The sequence below is a fragment of the Symphalangus syndactylus genome, chromosome 13 (genome assembly GCF_028878055.3).
Source record: "Symphalangus syndactylus isolate Jambi chromosome 13, NHGRI_mSymSyn1-v2.1_pri, whole genome shotgun sequence".
In the NCBI taxonomy this organism is placed as follows: Eukaryota; Metazoa; Chordata; class Mammalia; order Primates; family Hylobatidae; genus Symphalangus; species Symphalangus syndactylus.
The window spans coordinates 24,766,553-24,789,526 of NC_072435.2; the positions used below are offsets into that span (position 1 = coordinate 24,766,553).

Genomic DNA, 22,974 nt, shown 5'->3' on the forward strand with positions numbered 1-22,974 from the left:
TGCCTTAGTCACCTGAGTAGCTGGGATTACAGGTGTGCACTAACACACCTGGCTGATTTTTGTATTTTTAGTAGAGACCTGGTTTTCACCATGTTGGCCAGGCTGGTCTCAAACTCCTGGCCTCAAGTGATCTGCCCACCTCGGCCTCCCAAAGTGCTGAGAATACTGGTGTGAGCCACCACGCCGAGCCCCTTTTTACAGCTGAATTATATTCCATTGTATGGATAAACCATATTTGTTTAATCCATTCATTTGTGGGTGGACAGGCTGGGAGGAGGAGGGAGTGGGGAATACTTGCTTATGGGACTTTATTTTGGAGTTAGGAAAATGTTTTGGGGCCAGGCACGGGGGCTCACATCTGTAATCCCAGCACTTGAGAGGCCGAGGCGGGTGGATCACCTGAGGTCAGGAATTTGAGACCAGCCTGACCAACATGGAGAAACCTCATCTCTACTAAAGATACAAAATTAGCCGGGTGCGGTGGCACATGCCTGTAATCCCAGCTACTCGGGAAGCTGAGGCAGGAGAATTGTCTGAACCTGGGAGGCAGAGGTGGCGGTGAGCGGAGATTGTGTCATTGCACTCCTGCCCGGGCAAGAAGAGCGAAACTCTGTCTCAAAAAAAGAAAGAAAGAAAAAGTTTTGGAACTACCTAGAGATGGTGGTTGCACAACATTGTGAATGTACTAAATGCCACCGAACCACTTATTTTTAAATGGTTAATTATATGTTATTCATATGTCACCACAGTTAGCAGAAAACACTCAGAAGTGTCAAAGTTCAGTTATCAGAGCTACAAAGACCTGCTTTCCCTCATGCTGGTACCATTAGTCCAAAGATGCTAAACCCACAGACTGCTTATTTTTATTTTTATTATATTTGAGACAGGGTCTTGCTCTGTTGCCCAGGATAGAGTACACTGGCATTTTATTTTATTTTAGGTTTCAGAGATAGGGTCTCACTGTGTTACCCAGGCTGGTCTCAACCTTCAGGATTAAGTAATCTTCCCACCTCAGCCTCCCAAATCACTGGGATTATAGGCGTGGGCCACTGCACCCAGCAAGTTTGCTTATTTGTACCTTTGGGTACATTTTTGCCCCTTATCCTGGGTTAAAGATAGGGCCAGCTACTGTATGTTGACATCAGAACAGCCCAAGTGCTTGCTTTAGAAATTTTTTTTTATTTTTGAGATGGAGTCTTACTCTGTCACCCAGGCTGGAGTTCAGTGGCTTGATCTCAGCTCACTGCAACCTCCGCCTCCCAGATTCAAGCAATTCTCCTGCCTCAGCTTCCTACATAGCTGGGATTACAGGCATGCGCCACCATGCCCAGGTAATTTTTGTATTTGCCACGTTGGCCAGGTTGGTCTCCAACTCCTGACTGCAAGTGATCCGCCCGCCTTGGCCTCCCAAAGTGCTGGGAGTACAGGCGTGAGCCACCGCACCCGGCCAGAAACTTTTTGTGTTAAGAAAAACATCTCTGCCGGGCACGGTGGCTCACGTCTGTACTCCCAGCACTTTGGGAGGCCAAGGCGGGCAGATCACCTGAGATCAGGAGTTTGAGACCAGCCAGGCCAACATGGCGACACCCCGTCTCTACTAAAAAAGTACAAAAATTAGCTGGGCATGGTGGTAGGCGCCTGTGATCCCAGCTACTGGGGAGGCTTAGGCAGGAGAATTGCTTGAACCCGGGAGGCAGAGGTTGCAGTGAGCCAAGATCATGCCATTGCACTCCAGCCTGGGCAATAAGAGTGAAACTCTGTCTCAAGAAAGAAAGAAAGAAAGAAAGAAAGAAAGAAAGAAAGAAAGAAAGAAAGAAAGAAAGAAAGAAAGAAAGAAAGAAAGAAAGAAAGAAAGAAAGAAAGAAAGAAAGAAAGAAAGAAAGAAAGAAAGAAAGAAAGAAAGAAAGAAAGAAAGAAAGAAAGAAAGAAAGAAAGAAAGAAAGAAAGAAAGAAAGAAAGAAAGAAAGAAAGAAAGAAAGAAAGAAAGAAAGAAAGAAAGAAAGAAAGAAAGACATCTCTCCCTTCCAATCCTTCTCCAGGAGTTCTTCCACTCCTTTCCTCTTGTGAGAGGCCTCAGTATATTAATTAAATGTTCTCAGTGATGCTCACTGGAGTCTGAAAAAGCACAGCTCAAAGATAAGCCTGCCTTTAAGGAGAGAAAAGAAGACTTGAATGAACAAAGTTTACAAGTCTTAGTGGTGGTTTTCAACCACAGCTGTATATTATCATTCTCAGGATTATAAGAAAATGCCTTCGGCTTCACTTCAGGCTCAGTCCACTTGAATCTCTGCGGGTGGAGTCTAAGTATGAGGATTTGTAAATGATCCTTCTACTGCGCAAATAGGGCTGGAAACCGCTGGCTCTGTTGCCATGTTTAGAGGGATTAAATTGGTGTCCTAAGGAATCACCTTGGAGGCTGAGAAGTCAAGAGGTGCAACAGTGGGGCCAGGAGCAGTCAACCCCAGCACTTTGGGAGGTTGAGGCAGGCAGATCACCTGAGTTCAGGAGTTCAAGACCAGCCTGGGCAACATAGTGAAACCCTGGCTCTACTAGAAATACAAAAAAAAAATTAGCCGGGCGTGGTGGCAGGCGCCTATAATCCCAGCTACTCGGGAGACTGAGGCACTAGAATTGCTTGAACCCTGGAGGCAGAGGCTGCAGTAAGCCAAGATGACGCCACTGCACCCCAGCCTGGGAGACAGAGTAAAATGATGTCGAACAGAGTGGTTGAGACAGCCCATGAGAACCTCACGCCTTGACTAACACTCGTTGCAAAACCGGAAGACCAGTCCTGGGAAGGAGTCTGGCCACCACTCCCAAAATATCACTGGGATTAATATGATCTGTGCCTGGGGCACAATCACTAATCTTTTTTTTCTTTTTGGAGATAGGGTCTCCCTCTGTCTCCCAGGCTGGAGTGCAGTGCTGTGATCTCAGCTCACTGCAGCCTTGACCTCCTGGGCTCAAGCGATCAGCCTCCTAAGTAGGTAGCTAGGACTAGGGTGCCTGCCACCGTGCACAGCTAATTAAAAAGTTTTTTTGTAGAGATGGGGGTCTCGCGGTGGGGTGCGGTGCCTGTAATCCCAGCACTGTGGGAGGCAAAGGCAGGCGGATCACCTGAGGTGAGGAGTTTGAGACCAGCCTAGCCAACATGGTGAAAACCCATTTCTACTAAAAATACAAAAATTAGCTGGGGCCGGGCACGGTGGCTCACGCCTGTAATCCCAGCACTTTGGGAAGCCAAGGCTGGTGGATCGCTTGAGGTCAGGAGTTTGCGACCAGCCTGGGCAACATGGTGAAGTCTCGTCTGTACCAAAAATACAAAAAATTAGCTGGGTTTGATGGCACGTGCCTGTAGTCCCTGTTACTCAGGAGGCTGAGGTGGGAGGACCACTTGAGCCTTGGAGGCAGATGTTGCAGTGAGCCAAGATCATGCCACTGCACTCTAGCCTGGGTGATAGAGTGAGACCCTGACACACACAAAAAAGGGGGGGCACCGGGCACAGTGGCTCACACCTGTACTCCCAGCACTGTGGGAGGCTGAGGCGGGCAGATCACCTGAGGTCAGGAGTTCCAGACCAGCCTGGCCAACATGGTGAAACCCCATCTCTACTAGAGATACAAAAATTAGCCGGGTGTGGTGGCACGCACTTGTAGCCCCAGCTACCTGGGAGGCTGAGGCAGGAGAATCGCTTGAACCTGGAAGGTGAAGGTTGCAGTGAGCCGAGATCATACCATTGCCCTCCAGCCTGGGTGACACGGTGAGACTTCCTCTCAAAAAAAAAAAAAAGGAATTATAAGAAGAGGCAGAGGCATGAGATCTCTGTGTCTCATGTTCTCCAGGGAGTGCTCACCACAGAGAAGACCCTGAGCAACCAGGAAGAGAGGGTGCCTTGTGCAGTGGGCATCATTGAAGCTCTATCCTCAGACCACTGCTTGTGTAATGCACCCATGAACAGAGACGCGGTAGCAGGGTAGCAGGAGAAGAGACGAAGGATGTGGCTAATAGCATGAGCTGTCTCTCACGAAAGCTGAGCTCATTCTCACAGCCTTGGAGTTTCTGGCTGTGATGAGGGCCAGACAGGCTGGCTCATGCCTGTGATAAGAGTACCAGCGAGAGGCCGAGGCGGGAGGATCACTTGAGGCCGGGAGTTTGAGATGAGTCTGGGCAAAAAAACCAAATCCTGTCTCTACAAAAAAAATTTTAAAATTAGCCAGGCATGGAGGCATGCGCCTATAGTCCTGGTACTCCAGAGGCTAAGGCAGGAGGATCGCTTGAGCCCAGAAGGTTGAGCTATGGTGGTGCCACTGCACTCTAGGCTGGGCGACAGAGCAAGACCCTGTCTCAAAAAAAAACAAAAAACAAAAAAAAGCCCCATGATGAGACCTTGACCTGCTATTGCCCTTTAAGGGGAATGAATGACTAGTTAGTGGTAAGTGGATTACATTCGATCCTTTCCCCTGGAGAGGGCAGTGGTGGAGGTGATTGATTTGTGCTTCCTGTTTCTGTAGCTATACCACCGGGAACACGCCCGATCTCGTCTGATTTGTATTTCCTGGAATTGATGTGTTTTCTTTCTTTCTTTTTTTTTTTTTTTGTGACTGTCGCCCAGGCTGGAGTGCAATGGCCCGATCTCAGCTCACTGCAATGCCCGCCTCCCGGGTTCAAGCGATTCTCCTGCCTCAGTCTCCCGAGTAGGTGTAAGCCACCAGGCCCAGCCATTTTCTAACATTCTTGTAATCCCAGCATTTTGGGAGGCCAAGGCAGGTGGATCATTTGTGGCCAGGAGTTCAAGACCAGCCTGGCCAACATGGTGAAACCCCGTCTCTACTAAAAATACAAAACGAAAGGCCGGGCACGGTGGCTCATGCCTGTAATCCCAACTACTCAGAAGGCTGAGGTAAGAGAATGGCTTGAAACTGGGAGGCTTCAGTGAACCGAGGTTGCAGTGAGCCAAGATCAAGCCACTGCACTCTAGCCTGGGCGACAGAGTGAGAATCTGTCTCAAAAAAAACAAAAAACAAAACAAAAAAACAGCTGGGCATGGTGGCTCCCTGTGCCTGTAATCCCAGCCCTTTGGGAGGCCAAGGAGGGCAGATCACCTGAAGTCAGGAGTTTGAGACCAGCCTGGGCAACATGGCAAAAGCCCATCTCTACTAAAAAAGTACAAAAATTAGCTGGGGGTGGTGGTAGGCGCCTGTGATCCCAGCTACTCAGGAGGCTGAGGCAGAAGGATTGCTTGAACCCGGGAGGCAGAGGTTGCAGTGAGTCGAGATTGCACCACTGCACTCCAGCCTGGACGACAGAGCAAGACCCTGTCTCAAAAAAAAAAAAAAGGTACAACAATCAGTGTATTAATATGAAATACACTCTTTACATCACATATTTATTACCTTATACAGAAAGAGCTGCCATCGTGGGATAACATAATGGTTATTTTTTATTTATCTATTTATTTATTTATTGAGACGGAGTTTCGCCCTTGTCGCCCTGGCTGGAGTGCAATGGCGCAATCTTGGCTCACTGCAACCTCTGCCTCCCGGGTTCAAGAGGTTCTCCTGCCTCAGCCTCCTGAGTAACTGGGATTACAGGCGCCTGCCATCACGCCCAGCTAATTTTGTATTTTTAGTAGAGATGGGGTTTCACCATGTTGGCCAGGCTGGTCTCAAACTCCTGACCTCAGGTAATTCACTTTCCTTGGCAAGTGTAATCCCAAAGTGTTGGGATTACAGGTGTGAGCCATTGCGCTGGGCCAGGAATGGCTTTTTTTTTTTTTTTTTTTTTTGAGATGGAGTTTCACTCTTGTTGCCCAGGCTGGAGTGCAATGGTTCGATCTCTGCTCACTGCAACCTCTGCCTCTGGGATTCAAGCGATTCTCCTGCCTCAGCCTCCGAAGTAGCTGGGATTACAGGCATGTGCCACCGCACCCGGCTAATTTTGTATTTTTAGTAGAGATGGAGTTTCTCCATGTTGGTCAGGCTGGTCTCAAACTCCCAACCTCAGGTAATCCGCCCTCCTTGGCCTCCCAAAGTGCTGGGATTACAGGCGTGAGCCACCGCGCCCGGCCAGGAATGGCTTATTTATTTATTTATTATTTATTATTATTTTTTTTTGAGACAGAGTCTCACTCTGTCGCCCAGGCTGGTGTGCAGTGGCGCAATCTCGGCTCACTGCAACCTCCGCCTCCTGGGTTCACGCCATTCGCCTGCCTCAGCCTCCCGAGTAGCTGGGACTACAGGTGCCCGCCACCAGGCCCAGCTAATTTTTTTTGTATTTTTGGTAGATACAGTATTTCCCCATGTTAGCCAGGATGGTCTCGATCTCCTGACCTCGTGATCCGCCCGCCTCGGCCTCCCAAAGTGCTGGGATTACAGGCATGAGCCACCGCGCTCGGCCCAGGAATGGCTTTTTAAAGAGCTCAACTGAAGTGTCAGCTCAGGTATGACGTCCCATGGGGTTGGGGTGCTGTCCTCTAAGATGCAATATCTGCATATAACCAACAGTCAATATAAGGGGCTGTGACCCTAGTAGTTAGAATACACAGGTGTAGCTACCGGGGAGTGAAATAGAATTGGCATTTATCAATATCCTGTCTAGGGACCCACTTGAAGAAATTGTGCTTCTTGTCCCCAAACCTTATCTGGCGCGATGTCTTCATTTTGGAAGAGGGAACACTTTCACCAAGAAGCACAGTAAGGTCGTCTGCCTCGTGACTGTGGGCTCTTCAGGCTGATTAAGCGCTGGGCAGAGAAATGAGGTAGTTGGCAAGCCTGGATAATCAACCACCAGCACTATGAAGAGACTGGGTTGCTGCTGCATATTGGGGCGGGAAGGTTCTTGTCTGGAACTCAGAGAATTTCCCAATGCCTAACAGGAAATTGCACAACCACAGCCCAGTAAAAGTACAGTAACTGAGACAACACCAAGGGAGGGTGGAATCAGACTCTTAATAAGACGAGGTCTCATTATGTTACCTAGGCTGATCTTACACTTCTGGGCTCAAGTGATCTTCCTGCCTCGGTCTCCCAAAATGCTGGGATTATAGGCATGAGCCACCATGCCCAGCCCCCCGCCCTCCGATAACTAAATATGTGACGCTGACATTTTCCAGTGGCTCATGCCCATAAACCCCTAAATTCCTTGTTTACTGCAAGACATCAAGAAAGAACAAGTATATCCTGCTGAAAGCATCTCACAGATAAGAATCTCTGGTTGTTTTCCTCTAATAAATACCATGAGATCTGATTAGCATGTTTACGAAGAAGTTTGACCAAGGGATGTCTCCTCAGGCATCACCAGGTTGGGAGAAAGAATGGATTATAGACTAGTTAACCTTTTCCTTCCTAGCAACACCGGACTCAGATCTTTCAGAAACAAAGGCCTGAGTCACCCCACTAGGCAAATGAGTTACAAAAAATGAAGTACTGGCCCATGAGGAAATGTAGAAGACGTAGGGGAAACAGATGAGTATCAGTAATGGTTTGGGGCCCACATAACAATGAGGATTGTAGTTTGCTCTGGTAAACATGTTGTATTGAAAATTTTAAATAGCTATAGCAGTATACAAATGCATGCCTAAGAATGTTCAGAAAATATTTTTTTCTAGGAACTATTGCCTTTTGTTTTTTTTGGAACAGAGTCTTGTTCTGTTTCCCAGGGTGGAGTGCAATGGCACAATCTTGGCTTACTGCAACCTCTACCTCCAGGTTCAACCGATTCTCCTGCCTCAACCTACCTAGCAGCTGGGATTACAGGTGCTGACCACCATGCCCAGCTAATTTTTTGTATTAGACAGCGTTTCACCATGTTGGCCAGGCTGGTCTGGAACTCCTGACCTAAAGTGATCAGCCCGCCTCAGACTCCCCAAGTGCTGGGATTATAGACGTGAGCCACCGTGCCTGGCCTGTATTGAAAATTTTATATAGATCGTGGCTGGATCTTTGCTTAAAGACTTAATGACTAAATGAACTTACATATAGAAATGAGGCTGGGTGCAGTGGCTTATGCCTGTAATCCCAGCACTTTGGGAGGCACAGTTGGGAGGATCATTTGAGGCCAGGAGTTCAAGACCAATCTGGGCAACATAGCAAGCCCTTGCCTCTACAAAAAATAAAAAAATCGGCTGGGCACTGTGGCATGCAACTGCAGTCCCAGCTACTCCAGAGGCTGAGGCAGGAGGATTGCTTGAATCCAGGGGGTTGGGATTTTAGTGAACCTTAAATGTGCCCCTGCATTCTAGCCTGGGTGACACAGTGAGACCTTGTATCTGAAAAAAAATAAAAAATAAAAAATATGGAAATGAGCATTTTCAAGAAGCACAAGGATTGTTCAGTAGCAGATGTCCATATCATACTCTCTTGTACACCTCTAATTTTAACCTGAGCCTCACTGTTCAGTCTCATGAAAGCAGAGACTCACTTGATTCTACCATACTCTCACCTCATGAACGTGCCATACATCTTTTAGTATTCTGCTCTGGGGTCCTTTCTGCTGTCATTTATCCCATAGAAAATAGCTTTGGCAGGCCGGGCATGGTGGCCCATGCCTGTAATCCCAGCACTTTGGGCGGCTGAGGAGAGTGGATCACCTGAGGTCAGGTATTCGAGACCAGCCTGGGCAACAAGGTGAAACCCCGTCTCTACTAAAAATAAAAAATTTAGAAATCATGCTACTGCACTCCAGCCTGGGCAACAGAGTGAGACTCAGTCTGAAAACAACAACAAAAAATTAAAAATGGAAAATAGCTTTGGCCGGGCAGGGTGGCTCACACCTGTAATCCCAGCACTTTGGGAGGCCAAGGCAGACAGATCACTTGAGGCCAGGAGTTCGAGACCAGCCTAACCAACATGGTGAAACCCCATCTCTACCAAAAAATGCAAAAAATTAGCCAGGCGTAGTGGCGCATGTCTGTAATCCCAGCTGTTCAGGAGGCTGAGGCAGGAGAATCTCTTGAACCCAGGAGGCAGAGGTTGCAGTGAGCCGAGATCGCACCATTGCACTCCAGCCTAGGGGACAGAGCGAGACCCTGTCTAAAGAAGAAAATAGGCCGTGTGCGGTGGGTCACACCTGCAATCTCAGCACTTTGGGAGGCCAAGGTGGGCGGATCATGAGGTCAGGAGATCGAGACCATCCTGGCTAACACGGTGAAACCCTGTCTCTACTAAAAATACAAAAAATTAGCCAGGCAAGGTGGCAGGCGCCTGTAGTCCCAGCTACTGGGAGGCTGAGGCAGGAGAATGGCGTGAACCCAGGAGGCGGAGCTTGCAGTGAGCCGAGATCACGCCATAGCACTCTAGCCTGGGGGACAGAGCGAGACCCTGTCTAAAGAAGAAAGTAGCTTTGAATTGCAGGAAGTCAACATGTCTCAGAGAAACCGTCACCCAATGTGGGATGAAATTTGGCACAGAAATGTCCCAGCCTTTCATCTCTGTGGCAGGCGATGAGGCAGGGGATGATAAGAGGAAGCGTAAACAGTCTTCAACAGGCTTCAAAGGAATCAAGCCCTCATTGTCCACTTCACAGACTTCAGCGACTTATCCTTTTTTTTTTTTTTTTCTTTTTGAGATAGAGTCCCACTCTGTCACCCAGGCTGGAGTGCAGTAGCATGATCTCGGCTCACTGCAACCTCCGCCTCCCAGGTTTAAGCAATTCTCCTGCCTTTGCCTCCTGAGTAGCTAGGACCACAGGCGTCTGCCACCAGGCCTGGCTAATTTTTTCTGTTTTCTGTTTTTTTTTTTTGAGATGAAGTTTTGCTCTTGTCGCCCAGGCTGGAGTGCAATGGCACTATCTCGGCTCATCGCAACCTCTGCCTCCCGGGTTTAAGTGATTCTCCTGCCTCAGCCTCCCAAGTAGCTGGGATTACAGGCATGCGCCACCACGCCAGGCTGATTTTTGTATTTTTAGTACAGACGGGGTTTCTCCATGTTGGTCAGGCTGGTCTCCAACTCCCGACCTCAGGTGATCCGCCCGTCTCTGCCTCGCAAAGTGCTAGGATTACAGGCGTGAGCCACCGCACCTGGCCTGTTTTCTGCATTTTTAGTAGAGACAGAGTTTCACTGTGTTGGCCAGGCTGGTCTCAAACTCCCGACCTTGTGATCTGCCTGCCTCGGATTCCCAAAGTGCTGGGATTACAGGCGTGAGCCACCACGCCTGGCCTCAACATGTCCTTAGATAAGAAGTTGGCTCCGCATCCTTCCCTGTCTTACCCTCCCTGCTACCTCCCGCTTGGTTTAGGATCACATTCTAAATAAACCTCTGGAACTCAAGCCTTTGTATCAGTGTCTGCTTTAGAGAACCCAAATTAAGTCAGTGTCATTCTGATCAACAGAATGGAGGCAGAGATGCAATCAACGGCAACATAAAAAGGACATGAAAGTGAAAGGTCTCCATTTCCCTAGAAAAGATGAATCTGTTACAAGGATAAAAGACTACTGGCCGGGTGTGGTGGCTCATGCCTGTAGTCCCAGGACTTTGGGAGGCCGAGGCGGTTGGATCACCTGAGGTCAGGAGTTCAAGACCAGCCTGACCAACGTGGCAAAACCCCGTCTCTGCTAAAAGTACAAAATTAGCTGGGTTTGGTGGCGTATGCCTGTAATCCCAGCTGCTTGGGAGGCTAAGGCAGGAGAATTGCTTGAACCTGGGAGGTGGAGTTTGCAGTGAGCCAAGATCGTGCCACTGCACTCCAGCCTGGGTGACAGAGCAAGACTCCATCAAAAAAAAAAAAAAAAAAAAAAATCTGGAGGCAATATGAGTAATTTCCATTTTTCTATCTCTGAATCTTTAGTATTCTTTTTTTTTTTTTTTTTAGAGATGGGGTCTTGCCATGTTGCCCAGACTGGTCTCCAACTCCTTGAACTCCTGGTTCAAGCGATCCACCCACCTTGGCATCCCAAAGTGCTAAGATTACAGGCATGAGCTACCATGCTCATAGTGATTTTTTTTATTCTTATTTTGTTTTTTAATTAGAAAAAGTATTTATTTCTGCTCCTTTCATACATGTTATTGTTCAGGCAACAGTCTGACATACCTGTCTGAAATAATCTACCATCACAGGCTCTAGTTGAAGCCAAAGCTCCGAAGGTAAAGCTGACCAGCTGTCCAGAGTTCTCAGCTCATGGAATCTTGCTTCTTGATTTTATGTTAATTTCTGAAAATCAGAAATATCATCTCCAAAAAATGTTAAAGGGGTTGTAAAAAATAATCACTATATTTGCTATTATAGTTGTAGGTATGGAGTATATTTTCTTTTCTTTCTTCTTCTTTTTTTTTTTGAAACAGAGTTTCGCTCTGTCGCCCAGGCTGAATTGCAGTGGCAACGATCTAGGCTCACTGCAGCCTCCGCCTCCCAGGTTCACGTGATTCTCCTGCCTCAGCCTTCCAAGTAGCTGGGACTACAGGCACCCGCCACCATGCCCGGCTAATTTTTGTATTTTTAGTAGAGACGGGGTTTCACCATGGTGGCCGCGCTTGTCTGGAACTCCTGAACTTGTGATCTGCCCGCCTTGGCCTCCCAAAGTGCTGGGACTACAGGAGTGAGCCACCGCGCCTGGCCTATATTTTCTTAAAGAAATGAAAAACTAAGAAGAAAATGCCACTCATCATTGTTGGTATAGCAATATGGTCAGCAGGAAAAAAAAATACTGTGATAAATTAGTCTCTTTAATAAAGAAGAAATTCTAGTCCAAGCTTCAATACACTTCCTGGTTTTCCACTAGATATTTCTTTTACTGCTGCTCTTCCTTCTTTTCTACATTTCATATTAGAGGACTGGACAGGCTTTAAAACTTCATTGACAGGAGCAAATCCAGTATCCACTGATTTCTTCTTAAAGGCACTCTAACCCATTAGATAGCCCGGCAGTTTCATTCTCACGAATACTCTAGCCATGAAAAAAACTCAATAGGACACAGACGAATCCAACGAATAGAAGAAGAAATCTATGGAGTTTTGGGATATTTGGTGCATTCGATCGGTCCAGGATTATGAAACCTAAACCTCTCATTGTGAACAGGAAGCTGGATCCAAGTCCTTCCATAATAATATTGTCCACTTACTCTGTAGGCCAAGAAAGCTACTGGCCTCTGATGCCCTTGTTCATCAGTCACAGAGCCAACACCTGGCGGTTCAACAATAACATCATAAACGATTCCTCTGGTGATGAGGAAGTAAGACACCACCACCAGAGCATACATAGTCATGGCCAACAGCATGTGCAGCCAGGGTGGCTTCTTCAGCTTCAGGTTGGGACATTCAAGCACTAAGAATGGGACACGGTACAAAGTCTCCATGTTGGTGGCAGCAAGGGCCATTCTCGGCCTCTATTTTTTCTTATTTTTTGAGACAGAGTTTCGCTCTTGTTGCCCAGGCTGGAGTGCAATGGTGCGATCTCGGCTCATTGCAACCTCCGCCTATGAGGTTCAAGGGATTCTCCTGCCTCAGCCTCCCGAGTAGCCAGGATTACAGGCATGTGCCACCAAACCTGGCTAATTTTGTATTTTTAGCAGAGATAGGGTTTTGCCATGTTGGTTAGGCTGGTCTTGAACTCCTGACCTCAGGTGATCCACCCACCTCGGCCTCCCAAAATGCTGGGATTACAGGCGTGAGCCACTGCGCCAGGTCCAGGAGTATCTTTTAAATAAATGGCACTGGGACAGCTGAACATCCATGTGGAAAAAAGGTGTTTGACCTCCACCCCATGCTATATATATGGAAGATTAATTCTAGTGGGTTGTAGATTGAAATGTTAAAGGCAGAACAATGAAGTTTACAGAAGAGCTTCATGTCTTCACGCTAGGGAAACACCTCTTTTTAATTTATTTTTATTTATTTATTTTTTTTGAGACAGAGTTTCACTCTTGTTGCCCAGGCTGGAGTGCAATGGTGCAATCTCGGGTCACTGCAACCTCTGCCTCCCGGATTCAAGTGATTCTCCTGCCTCAGCCTCCCGAGTAGCTGGGATTACAGACATGCACCACTACGCCCGGCTAATTTTGTGCTTTTAGTAGAGACGGGGTTTCTCCATGTTGGTCAGGCTGGTCTCGAACTCTTGACCTCAGGTGATCCACCCACCTCGGCCTCCCAAAGTGCTGGGATTACAGGCGTGAGCCACCGTGCCCAGCCAACTTTTGGTTTTAAAAGGACATTATTGAGAAATTGAAAAAGCAATCCACAGAGTGGGAATTGTATCTAAAATGTAAAGAACTTCAGCTGGGCATGGTGGCTCACACATGCAATCCCAGCACTTTGGGAGGCCGAGACAGGCAGATCACCTGAGGTCAGGAGTTCAAGACTAGCCTGGCCAACATGGTGAAATCCTGTCTTTACTAAAAGTACAAAAATTAGCCAGCCACGGTGGTGCATGCCTATAGTCCCAGCTACTTGGGAGGCTGAGGCGGGAGAATCGCTTGACTCTGGGGGGTGGAGCTTGCAGTGAGCTGAGATCGCCCCACTGCACTCCAGCCTGGGCAACAGAGCGAGACCCTGTCACAAAAAAAAAAAAAAAAAAAAAGGCCGGGCACGGTGGCTCACACCTGTAATCCCAGCACTTTGGGAGGCTGAGGCGGGCAGATTACAAGGTCAGGAGATCGAGACCAGCCTGGCTAACAAGGTGAAACCCCGTCTCTGCTAAAAATACAAAAAAATTAGCTGGGTGTGGTGGCGGGTGCCTGTAGTCCCAGCTACTCGGGAGGCTGAGGCAGGGGAATGGCATGAACCCGGGAGGTGGAGCTTTCAGTGAGCCGAGATCTTGCCACCGCACTCCAGCCTGGGCGACACAGGGAGACTCTGTCTCAAAAAAAAAAAAAAAGAGAGAGAGAGAAATAACTTCTATAGAAAAGAGAAAGGAAGAGAGAGAAAGAGGGAAGGAAGCAAGGAAGGGAAGGAGGGAGGGAGGAATGGAGCGAGAGAAAGAAATACTAACCAATGGGCCGGGCATAGTGGCTCACGCCTGTAATCCCAACACTTTGGGAGGTTGAGGCAGGTGGATCACCTGAGGTCAGGAGTTTGAGACCAGCCTGGCCAGCCTGGTGAAACCCTGTCTCTACTAAAAATACAAAAATTAGCCAGGTGCGATGGTGCGGACCCGTAGTCCCAGCTACTTCGGAGGCTGAGGCAGGAGCATTGCTTGAACCCAGGCGGTGGAGGTTGCAGTGAGCTGAGATCAGGCCACTGCACTCCAGCCTGGGCGACAGAGTGAGACTTTGTCTCAAAAAAAAAAAAAGAAAGGAAATACTACCCACTGGAGAAATGGGCAAAAGGCTTGGACACATATTTTACAAACGCAAAATACCCACATGGTCAATAAACAGAGGAAAAAAACTCCTCAATCTCCTTCGTCATTAGAGAAGTGTTACTTGAGAATTATTTAGGGGGGCTTACTAGAGGCCATGTTCTGTCCCAATTCCCTCCGAAACTCTTGTTATGTAGGTTTGAAATGATTCCAACCACATCGTTTGGGGTTGTGGATACACTCTTCCCTTCCTTCTAGTGCGTGACTTCTTATCAGATCTCACACATGAGGCCAGGTGCAGTGGCTCATGCCTGTAGTCCCAGCACTTTGGGAGGCCGAGGTGGGCAGATCGCTTGAGGTCAGGAGTTTGAGACTGGCCTGGTCAACATGATGAAGCCCCCGTCTCTATTAAAAATACAACAACAACAAAAAAAATTAGCGGGGCATGATGGCATGTGCCCGTAATTCCAGATACTTGGGAGGCTGAGGCAGGATAACTGCTAGAACCTGGGAGGTGAAGGTTACAGTTGAGCTGAGATGGTGCTACTGCACTCCAGCCTGGGCGACAGAGTGAGATTCCATCTCAACAACAACAACAACAACAAAAACAACAACAAAGATCTCACACGTGAGAACGTGCAGTGAACTCCCCGTTCCTCTTGGACCCCATATGTGAGCTGTTGATTTTGGACTTTAAAATACATAGATACACAAGAGTTTGACAGGCGCTTTGAAAGCTTAGACTTTGGCAGGCTAATATTGGGGCTCAGAAACCAATAACCTCAAAATGAAGGCTTCCGAAGAAGCTTCAGAAGCGGAAGTTTCTTCCTGACCCTCCTTCTCCCCCAAGGCTAGCCATAGAAACTAGAAACTGTCTTTCCCAAAGTGAGCCGTAGACAGGAGAATCCCTTTTCCCCAAATTCGGCCATAAAACCTAAAATCTCTGACTAATTTTCCCTCCATCTTTCTCTGTAAACACTGACCATAAAGGAATTCCTGTCCTATCTTGTTTGGTTTTAGGTCTATGACCCTCATTCCAGAGAGGCTTCTGCCCTCTGCCCAGCAGCAGGGAAGGCTGCTCAGGGAGGCCAGGAGGAATCCAGAGAGACAGGTTTGCTGGGTTCCCCGTTCGCCCGCGCCCTGCAGTCTATGACCTTTAGGTCAGATCCATTTTGTCCAATCCTATTTCTTTTCTTTCTTTCTTTTTAAAAATATTCTTTAACATAGAAAGGGGGTCTTTTTTTTCTTTTCTTTTTAAGACTGAGTCTCACTCTATTGCCCAGGCTGGAGTGCAGTGGCACAATCTCAGCTCACTGCAACCTCCGCCCCCTGGGTTCAAGCCATTCTCCTGCCCCAGCCTCCCAATTAGGTAGGATTACAGGCGCCTGCCAGCATGGCCAGCTAATTTTTGTATTTTTCTTAGAGACGAGGTTTCACCATGTTGGCCAGGCTGGTCTCGAACGCCTGACCTCAACTGATCCACCTGCCTTGGCCTCCCAAAGAGCTGGGATTACAGGCATGAGCCACTGCACTCGGCCACGTCCAATCCTATTTCTATGCTGCTGTTTTTTTGTGTTTTGTTTTTGAGACCAGTTTCACTCTGTTGTCCAGGCAGTGGTAGGATCATAGCTCACTGCAACCGCAACCTCCTGGGTTCAAGCCATCCTCCTGTCTCAGCCTCCCAACTAGCTGGGACTACAGGTGTATGCCACCACGCCCACTCATTTTTAAATTTTTTGTAGAGATGGGGTCTTCCCATGTTTCTCAGGCTGGTCTTGAATTCTTGAGCTCAAGCGATTCTCCTGCCTTGGCCTCCCAATGTGTTAGTATTACAGGCATGAGCCACTGCACCACCCAGCCTACTTTTTATTTTTGAGGTGGAGTCTTGCTCTGTCACCCGGGCTGGAGTGCAGTGGCACGATCTTGGCTCACAGCAACCTCCACCTCCTGGATTCAAGCAATTCTCCTGTCTCAGCCTCCTGAGTAGCTGGGATTACAGGGGCCCATGACCATGCCCAGCTAATTTTTGTATTTTTAATAGAGACGGGGTTTCACCATGTTGGTCAGGCTGGTCTCGAACCCCTGACCTCAGGTGATCCACCTGCCTCAGCCTTCCAAAGTGCTGGGATTCCAGGCGTGAGCCACCGTGCCCAGCCGGTTCACCTCAAGTTTGAATTAGACTTTACTCTTCACTTAGTCCTTCCTCCACCCTGTGAGCAACAGGACTTTAAAAATTTGGAACTCACTCACTATTCGGTTAACCTACTTTGCCTATAGAGTGCATTCTATGAAGTGTGTTTGTATTATTCTTCTCCTCCTTAAGCATCGTCAATGTTTTTTAAAAAAAATCTTTTTATGTCAATAAACTGTGGAAGGCGTGAAATCATACCATAATCATCTCCTTATTTCCACCACAAATACTAGGGCCAGGCGCAGAGGCTCGCGCCTATAATCCCGGCACTTTGGGAGGCTGAGGTGGGTGGATCACTTCAGCCCACGAGTTCAAGACCAGTGTGGGCCACATGGCAAAACCCCATCTCTACCAAAAATGCAAAAATTATCTGGGTATGGTAATGTGTGACTATAGTCCCAGCTACTCAGGAGGTTCAGGTGGGAGGCTGCCGTGAGCCTGCTGCACACTAGCCTGAGTGACAGATCGAGACTATGTCTCAAAAAAAAAAAAAAAAAATTAAAAAAAATTATCACGAGAGCACTTTTTGTCTTGCAAAAAGGATTTTCTTGTTTTTTGTTTTTTAGAAGGTCACTTTGTGGCGGGGCTCGGTGGCTCGTGCCTGTAATCCCAGTACTTTTGGAGGCCGAGGCAGGTGGATCACCTGAGGTCAGGAGTTTGAGACCAGCCTGGCCAACATGGTGAAACCCTGTCTCTACTAAAAATACAAAAATTAGTCCCAGCTACTTGGAGGCTGAGGCAGGAGAATCGTTTGAACCTGGGAGGCGGAGGTTTCATTGAGCTGAGATGGTCCCACTGCACTCCAGCCTGGGAGACAGAGCGAGACTCCATCTCAAAGAAAAACAAAAACAAAACAGTGTACAGTGCTCTGTCTGAAGGTGGCCTCCTTATTTGTCTACAATCAGTGGTGTCCAATCTTTGGGCTTCCCTGGGCCACATTGGAAGAAGAAGAATTGTCTTCGGGTACACATAAAATATACTAACGATAGCTGACGGGCTGAAAAAAACCCAGAATCGCAAACAAACTCGTAATGTTTTAAGAAAGTTTCTGAATTTGTGTGAGACCACATTCAAAGCCATACCTGAGCTGCAGGTAGCCCGTGGGCCGCTGGTTGGACAAGCTGGGACTCCACATCAGCCCTGCAGCCTCCCCCTGGCAGAGCTTCTGCTTCAGGTGTGGCTTTTCACTATAATCTAAACTCTGCAGCTAAGCTTTCTAAGCGGCACTATTTCACTTAGGGTGGTATAAAATTAAAACAGCCAATGAAGGGAACTTTTTTTCTTAATTGATACATAACAATTGTACATATTAACGGGGCACATGTGATATTTTGATACATGCATGGAGTAGGTAATGACCATCATATCATGGCATCTAGGATATCCAAACCCTCACACATGGATCATTTCTTTTTTTTTCTTCTTTTTTCTTTTTTCAAAACAGAGTCTTGCTCTGTCCCCCAGGCTGGAGTGCAGTGGTGTGATCTCGGCTCACTGCAACCTCTGCCACCCAGTTTCAAGCAATTCTCCTGGCTCAGCCTCCTGAGTAGCTGGGATTACAGGCATGCGCCACCACACCCACCTAATTTTTTTTTTTTTTTCGAGACAGAGTTTTGCTCTTGTCACCCAGGCTGGAGTGAAGTGGCCTGATCTTGGCTCACTGCAACCTCTGCCTCCCAGGTTCAAGTGATTCTCCTCACTCAGCCTCCCAAGTAGCTGGGATTACAGGTGTGGGCACCACCCCTGGCTTATTTTTATTTTTATTTTTTGAGATGGAGTCTTGCTCTGTTGCCCAGGCTGGAGTGCAATGGCATGATGTCAGCCCACCACAATCTCTGCCTCCCGGGTTCAAGCAATTCTCCTTCCTCAGCCTCCCAAGTACCTGGGACTATAGGTGCGTGCCACCACGTCCAGCTAATTTTTGTATTTTTAGTAGAGACAGGGTTTCACCATGTTGGCCAGGCTGGTCTCGAACTCCTGACTTCAGGTGATCTGCCCGCCTCGGCCTCCCAAAGTGCTGGGATTACGCCCAGCCAATTTTTGGATTTTTAGTAGAGACGGGGTTTTGCCACGTTGGTCAGGCTGGTCTGGAACCCCTGATCTCAGGTGATCCGCCCACTTCGGCCTTTCAAAGTGCTGGGATTACAGGAGTGAGCCACGGCGGACAGCCGGTACACACATGGATTTATTTCTGGATCTTCTATACTGTACCATTGCTCTATATGTTTGGGGGTTTTTTTTTTGTTTGTTTCTGGTTTCATTTTTTTTGTTTGTTTGTTTTTGAGATGGAGTCTCGCTCTGTCACCCAGGCTAGAGTACAGTGGTGTGATCTTGGTTCACAGCAGCCTCGGTCTTCAGGTTCAAGCACTTCTCCTGCCTCAGCCTCCTGGGTAGCTCGGATTATAGGCTCCTGCCACCATGCCCAGCTAATTTTTGTATTTTTTGTAGAGATGGTTTTTCACCATGTTGCCCAGGCTGGTCTTGAACTCCTGAGCTCAAGGGATCTATCTGCCCCTCTTGGCCTCCCAAAGTGCTGGGATTACAGGTGTGAGCCACCATACCCAGCCCTATGTCTGTTTTTATGCCAATACCATGTTGTTTTGGTTACCAGAGCCTTCTGACATGTTTTGAAGTCAGGTAACATGATGTCTCCAGCTTTATTCTTTTTGCTCAGGATTCCTTTTGCTATTTGAGCTCTTTTTGTTTCCAAATGAATTGTAAGGTCTTTCTTTTCTTTCTTGCTTGCTTTCTCTCTTTCTTTCTTTCTTTCTTTCTTTCTTTCTTTCTTTCTCTCTCTCTTCTTTCTTTCTTTCTTTCTTTCTTTCTTTCTTCTTTCTTTCTTTTCTTTTTTTTTGACAGAGTCTCGCTCTGTCACCCAGGCTGGAGTGCAGTGGCATGATCTCGGCTCATTGTGACCTCTGCCTCCTGGATTCAAACGAGTCTCCTACCTCAGCCTCCTGAGTAGCTGGGATTACAGGCACTCGCCACCACGCCTGGCTAATTTTGTATTTTTAGTAGAGATGGGGTTTCTTCATGCTGGTCAGGCTGGCCTCGATCTCCTGAGCTCATGATCCGCCTGCCTCAGCCTCCCAAAGTGCTGGGATTACAGGCGTGAGCCACTGTGCCCGACCTTTTTTTTTTTAGATGGAGTCTTGCTTTGTTGCCAGGCTGGAGTGCAGTGGCACAATCTCGGCTCACTGCAACCTCCGCCTCCCAGGTTCAAGCGATACCCTTGCCTCAGCCTCCTGAGCAGCTGGGATTACAGGCACGTGCCACCACGCCCAGCTAATTTTTTGTATTTTAGTAGAGACAGAGTTTCACCATGTCAGCCAGGATGGTCTCGATCTCCTGAACTCATGATCTGCCTGCCTTAGCCTCCCAAAGTGCTGGGATTACAGGCGTGAGCCACCACGCCTGGCAAGGTTGTTTTTTCTGTTTTGTGAAAAATAATCTTGGTACTTTGATACTTTGATAGGAAATACACTGAATCTGTAGATTACTTTGGGCCCTACGGTCATTTTAATGGTATTATTAATTCTTCTAATCCATGAGCATGAAATTATCCTTTCATTTGTTTGTGTCCTTTTAAAGTTATTTCACCAGGGTTTTCTTTTCTTTTCTTTTTTTTTTTTTTTGAGACAGAGTCTTGCTTTGTCGCCCAGGCTAGAGTGCAGTGGCGCAATCTCGGCTCACTGCAAGCTCCGCCTCCTGGGTTCACGCCATTCTCCTGCCTCAGCCTCCCGAGTAGCTGGGACTACAGGCGCCCACCACCACGCCCGGCTAATTTTTTGTATTTTTAGTAGAGACGGGGTTTCACCATGTTAGCCAGGATGGTCTCATCTCCTGACCTCATGATCCACCTGCCTCGGCCTCCCAAAGTGCTGGGATTACAGGCATGAGCCACCACGCCCGGCCTTTCTTCACCAGGGTTTTCTAGTTTTTCTTGTAGAAGTCTTTTTCTTCCTTGGTTAAATTTGATTTCTAGGTATTTTATTTTTTGTAGGCATGGTAGATGGGATTGATTTGTTGATTTCTCAGCTAGCTCATTATTGGTGTATAGAACTGCTACTAATTTATATACATATATATATATATTTTTTTTTTTTTGAGATGGAGTCACATTCTTGTTGCCCCAGGCTGAAGTATAATGGCGTGATCTCCGCTTACTGCAACCTCCGCCTCCCGGGTTCAAGCAATTCTCTTGCCCCAGCCTCCTGAGTAGCTGGGATTACAGGTGCCCACTACCATGCCCGGTTAATTTTTTGTATTTTTAGTAGAGACGGGGTTTCACCTTGTTGGTCACGCTGGTCTCAAACTCCTGACCTCAGGTGATCCACCCGCCTCGGCCTCCCAAAGTGCTGGGATTACAGGCATGAACCACCGTACCTGGCCCGATTTTTGTTTTTGTTTTTTGTTTTGTTTTGTTTTTGAGACAGAATCTCGCTCTGTCACCCAGGCTGGAGTGCAGTAGCATGATCTCAGCTCACTGCAAACTGTGCCTCCCAGGTTCAAGTGATTCTCCTGACTCAGCCTCCCAAGTAGCTGGGACTACAGGCGCACGTCACCAAACCCAGCTAACTTTTGTATTTTTAGTAGAGACGGGGTTTCACCATGTTGGCCAGGATGGTCTCGATCTCTTGACCTCGTGATCCACCTGCCTTGGCTTCCCAAAGTGCTGGGATTACAGGTGTGAACCACCACACCCGGCCTACACTGATTTTTATATTCTCCAGCTTTACTGAATTCATTTATCAGATCTAAGAGTTTTTTGGTGGTCTTTAGGTTTTCCTATATATAAAAGCCCCAGCAATCATCTGCAAGGAAGGAAAATTTGACTTTCTCTTTTCCACGTTGGATGCCTTTTCTTTCTTTCTCATGGCAGGTTGCTGTCTGGCTAGGACTGCCACTACTAAGTCGTATAGGAGTGGTGAAAGTAAGCTTTTTTTTTTGAGACAGAGTTTTGCTCTTGTTGCCCAGGCTGGAGTGCAATGGCACAATCTTGGCTCACCACAACCTCAGCCTCCCAGGTTCAAGCAATTCTCCTGCCTCAGTCTCCCGAGTAGCTGGGATTACAGGCATGCGCCACCATGCTAATTTTTGTATTTTTAGTAGAGACAGGGTTTCTCCATGTTAGTCAGGCTGGTCTCGAACTCCCAACCTCAGGTGATCCACCCATCTCAGCATCCCAAAGTGCTGGGATTACAGGCGTGAGCCACCGTGCCCGACCAGAAAGTAAGCATTTTTTTTTCACAAGGTCTGGCTCTGTTGCCCAGGCTGGAGTGCAGTGGTACAATCATGGCATGTTGCAGCCTCGACCTCCTAAGGCCCGGGTGAACCTCCTGCCTCAGCTTGCTGAGTAGCTGGGACTGGCACCACCACATCTGGCTACTTTTGTATTTGTTTTGAGGTGGAGTTTCACTCTGTCGCCCAGGCTGGAGTGCAGTGGCACTATCTCGGCTCACTGCAACCTCCGCCTCCCAGGTTCATGTGATTCTCCTGCCTTAGCTTCCCGAGTAGCTGGGACTACAGGCGCGTGCCACCATGCCAGGCTAATTTTTGTATTTTTAGTAGAAACAGGGTTTCACTATGTTGGCCAGGCTGGTCTCAAACTCGGGACCTCGTGATCTGCCTGCCTCGGCCTCCCGAAGTGTTGGGATTACAGGCGTGAGCCACCGCGCCCGGCCCACCCGGCTGATTTTTATATGTTTAGTAGAGATGGGGTTTTACCATGTTGGCCAGACTAGTCTCAAACTCCTGACCTCAGGTGAGCCACCCACCTCAGCCTCCCAAAGTGCTGGGATTACAGGCATGAGCCACTGCGCCCAGCCTAATTTTTGTATTTTTTGTACAGATGAGATTTTGTCATGTTGCCTAGGCTGGTCTTGAACTCTTGGGCTCAAGTGATCCTCCTGCCTTGGCCTCCCAGTGTTGGGAGTATAGGTGTGAGCCACTGTGCCCTGCCAAAAGTAAGCATTGTTATCTTTCAGGTCTTAAAGGAAAGATTTTTCAGCTTTTCACAATTCAGTATGAGGTTAGCTGTGAGTTTGTCATATACGGTCTTGATTATGTTGAGGTATGTTCCTTCAATGCCTAGTTTTTATCATAAAGGATTTTTCAACTTATTTTTTTTTTTTAGATGGAGTTTCGCTCTTGTTGCCCAGGCTGGTATGCAATGGCATGATCTCGGCTCACCACAACTTCTGCCTCCCGGGTTCAAGCAATTCTCCTGCCTCAGCCTGCCGAGTAGCTGTGATTACAGGCATGTGCCACTACACCCTGCTAATTTTGTATTTTTAGTAGAGATGGGATTTCTCCATTTTGGTCAGGGTGGTCTCGAACTCCCAACCTCAGGTGATCCGCCTGCCTTGGCCTCCCAAAGAACTGGGATTACAGGCGTGAGCCACCACGCCTGGGCTTTTTTTTTTTTTTTTTTTTGACAGAGTCTGGCTCTGTCGCCCAGTCTACAGTGCAGTGATGTGATATCAGCTCACTGCAACCTCTGCCTCCCAGGTTCAAGCAATTATCTGCCTCAGCTTCCCGAGTAGCTGGAATTGC

At 47.8% G+C, this 22,974-nt stretch overlaps 1 pseudogene; it reads right to left on the reverse strand.

The window, feature by feature from the left end:
* Positions 1-11,777: 11,777 nt before the first annotated feature.
* LOC129460756 (oligosaccharyltransferase complex subunit OSTC-like) lies at positions 11,778-12,312 on the reverse strand (annotated as a pseudogene).
* Between the last annotated feature and the right edge of the window lie 10,662 nt (positions 12,313-22,974).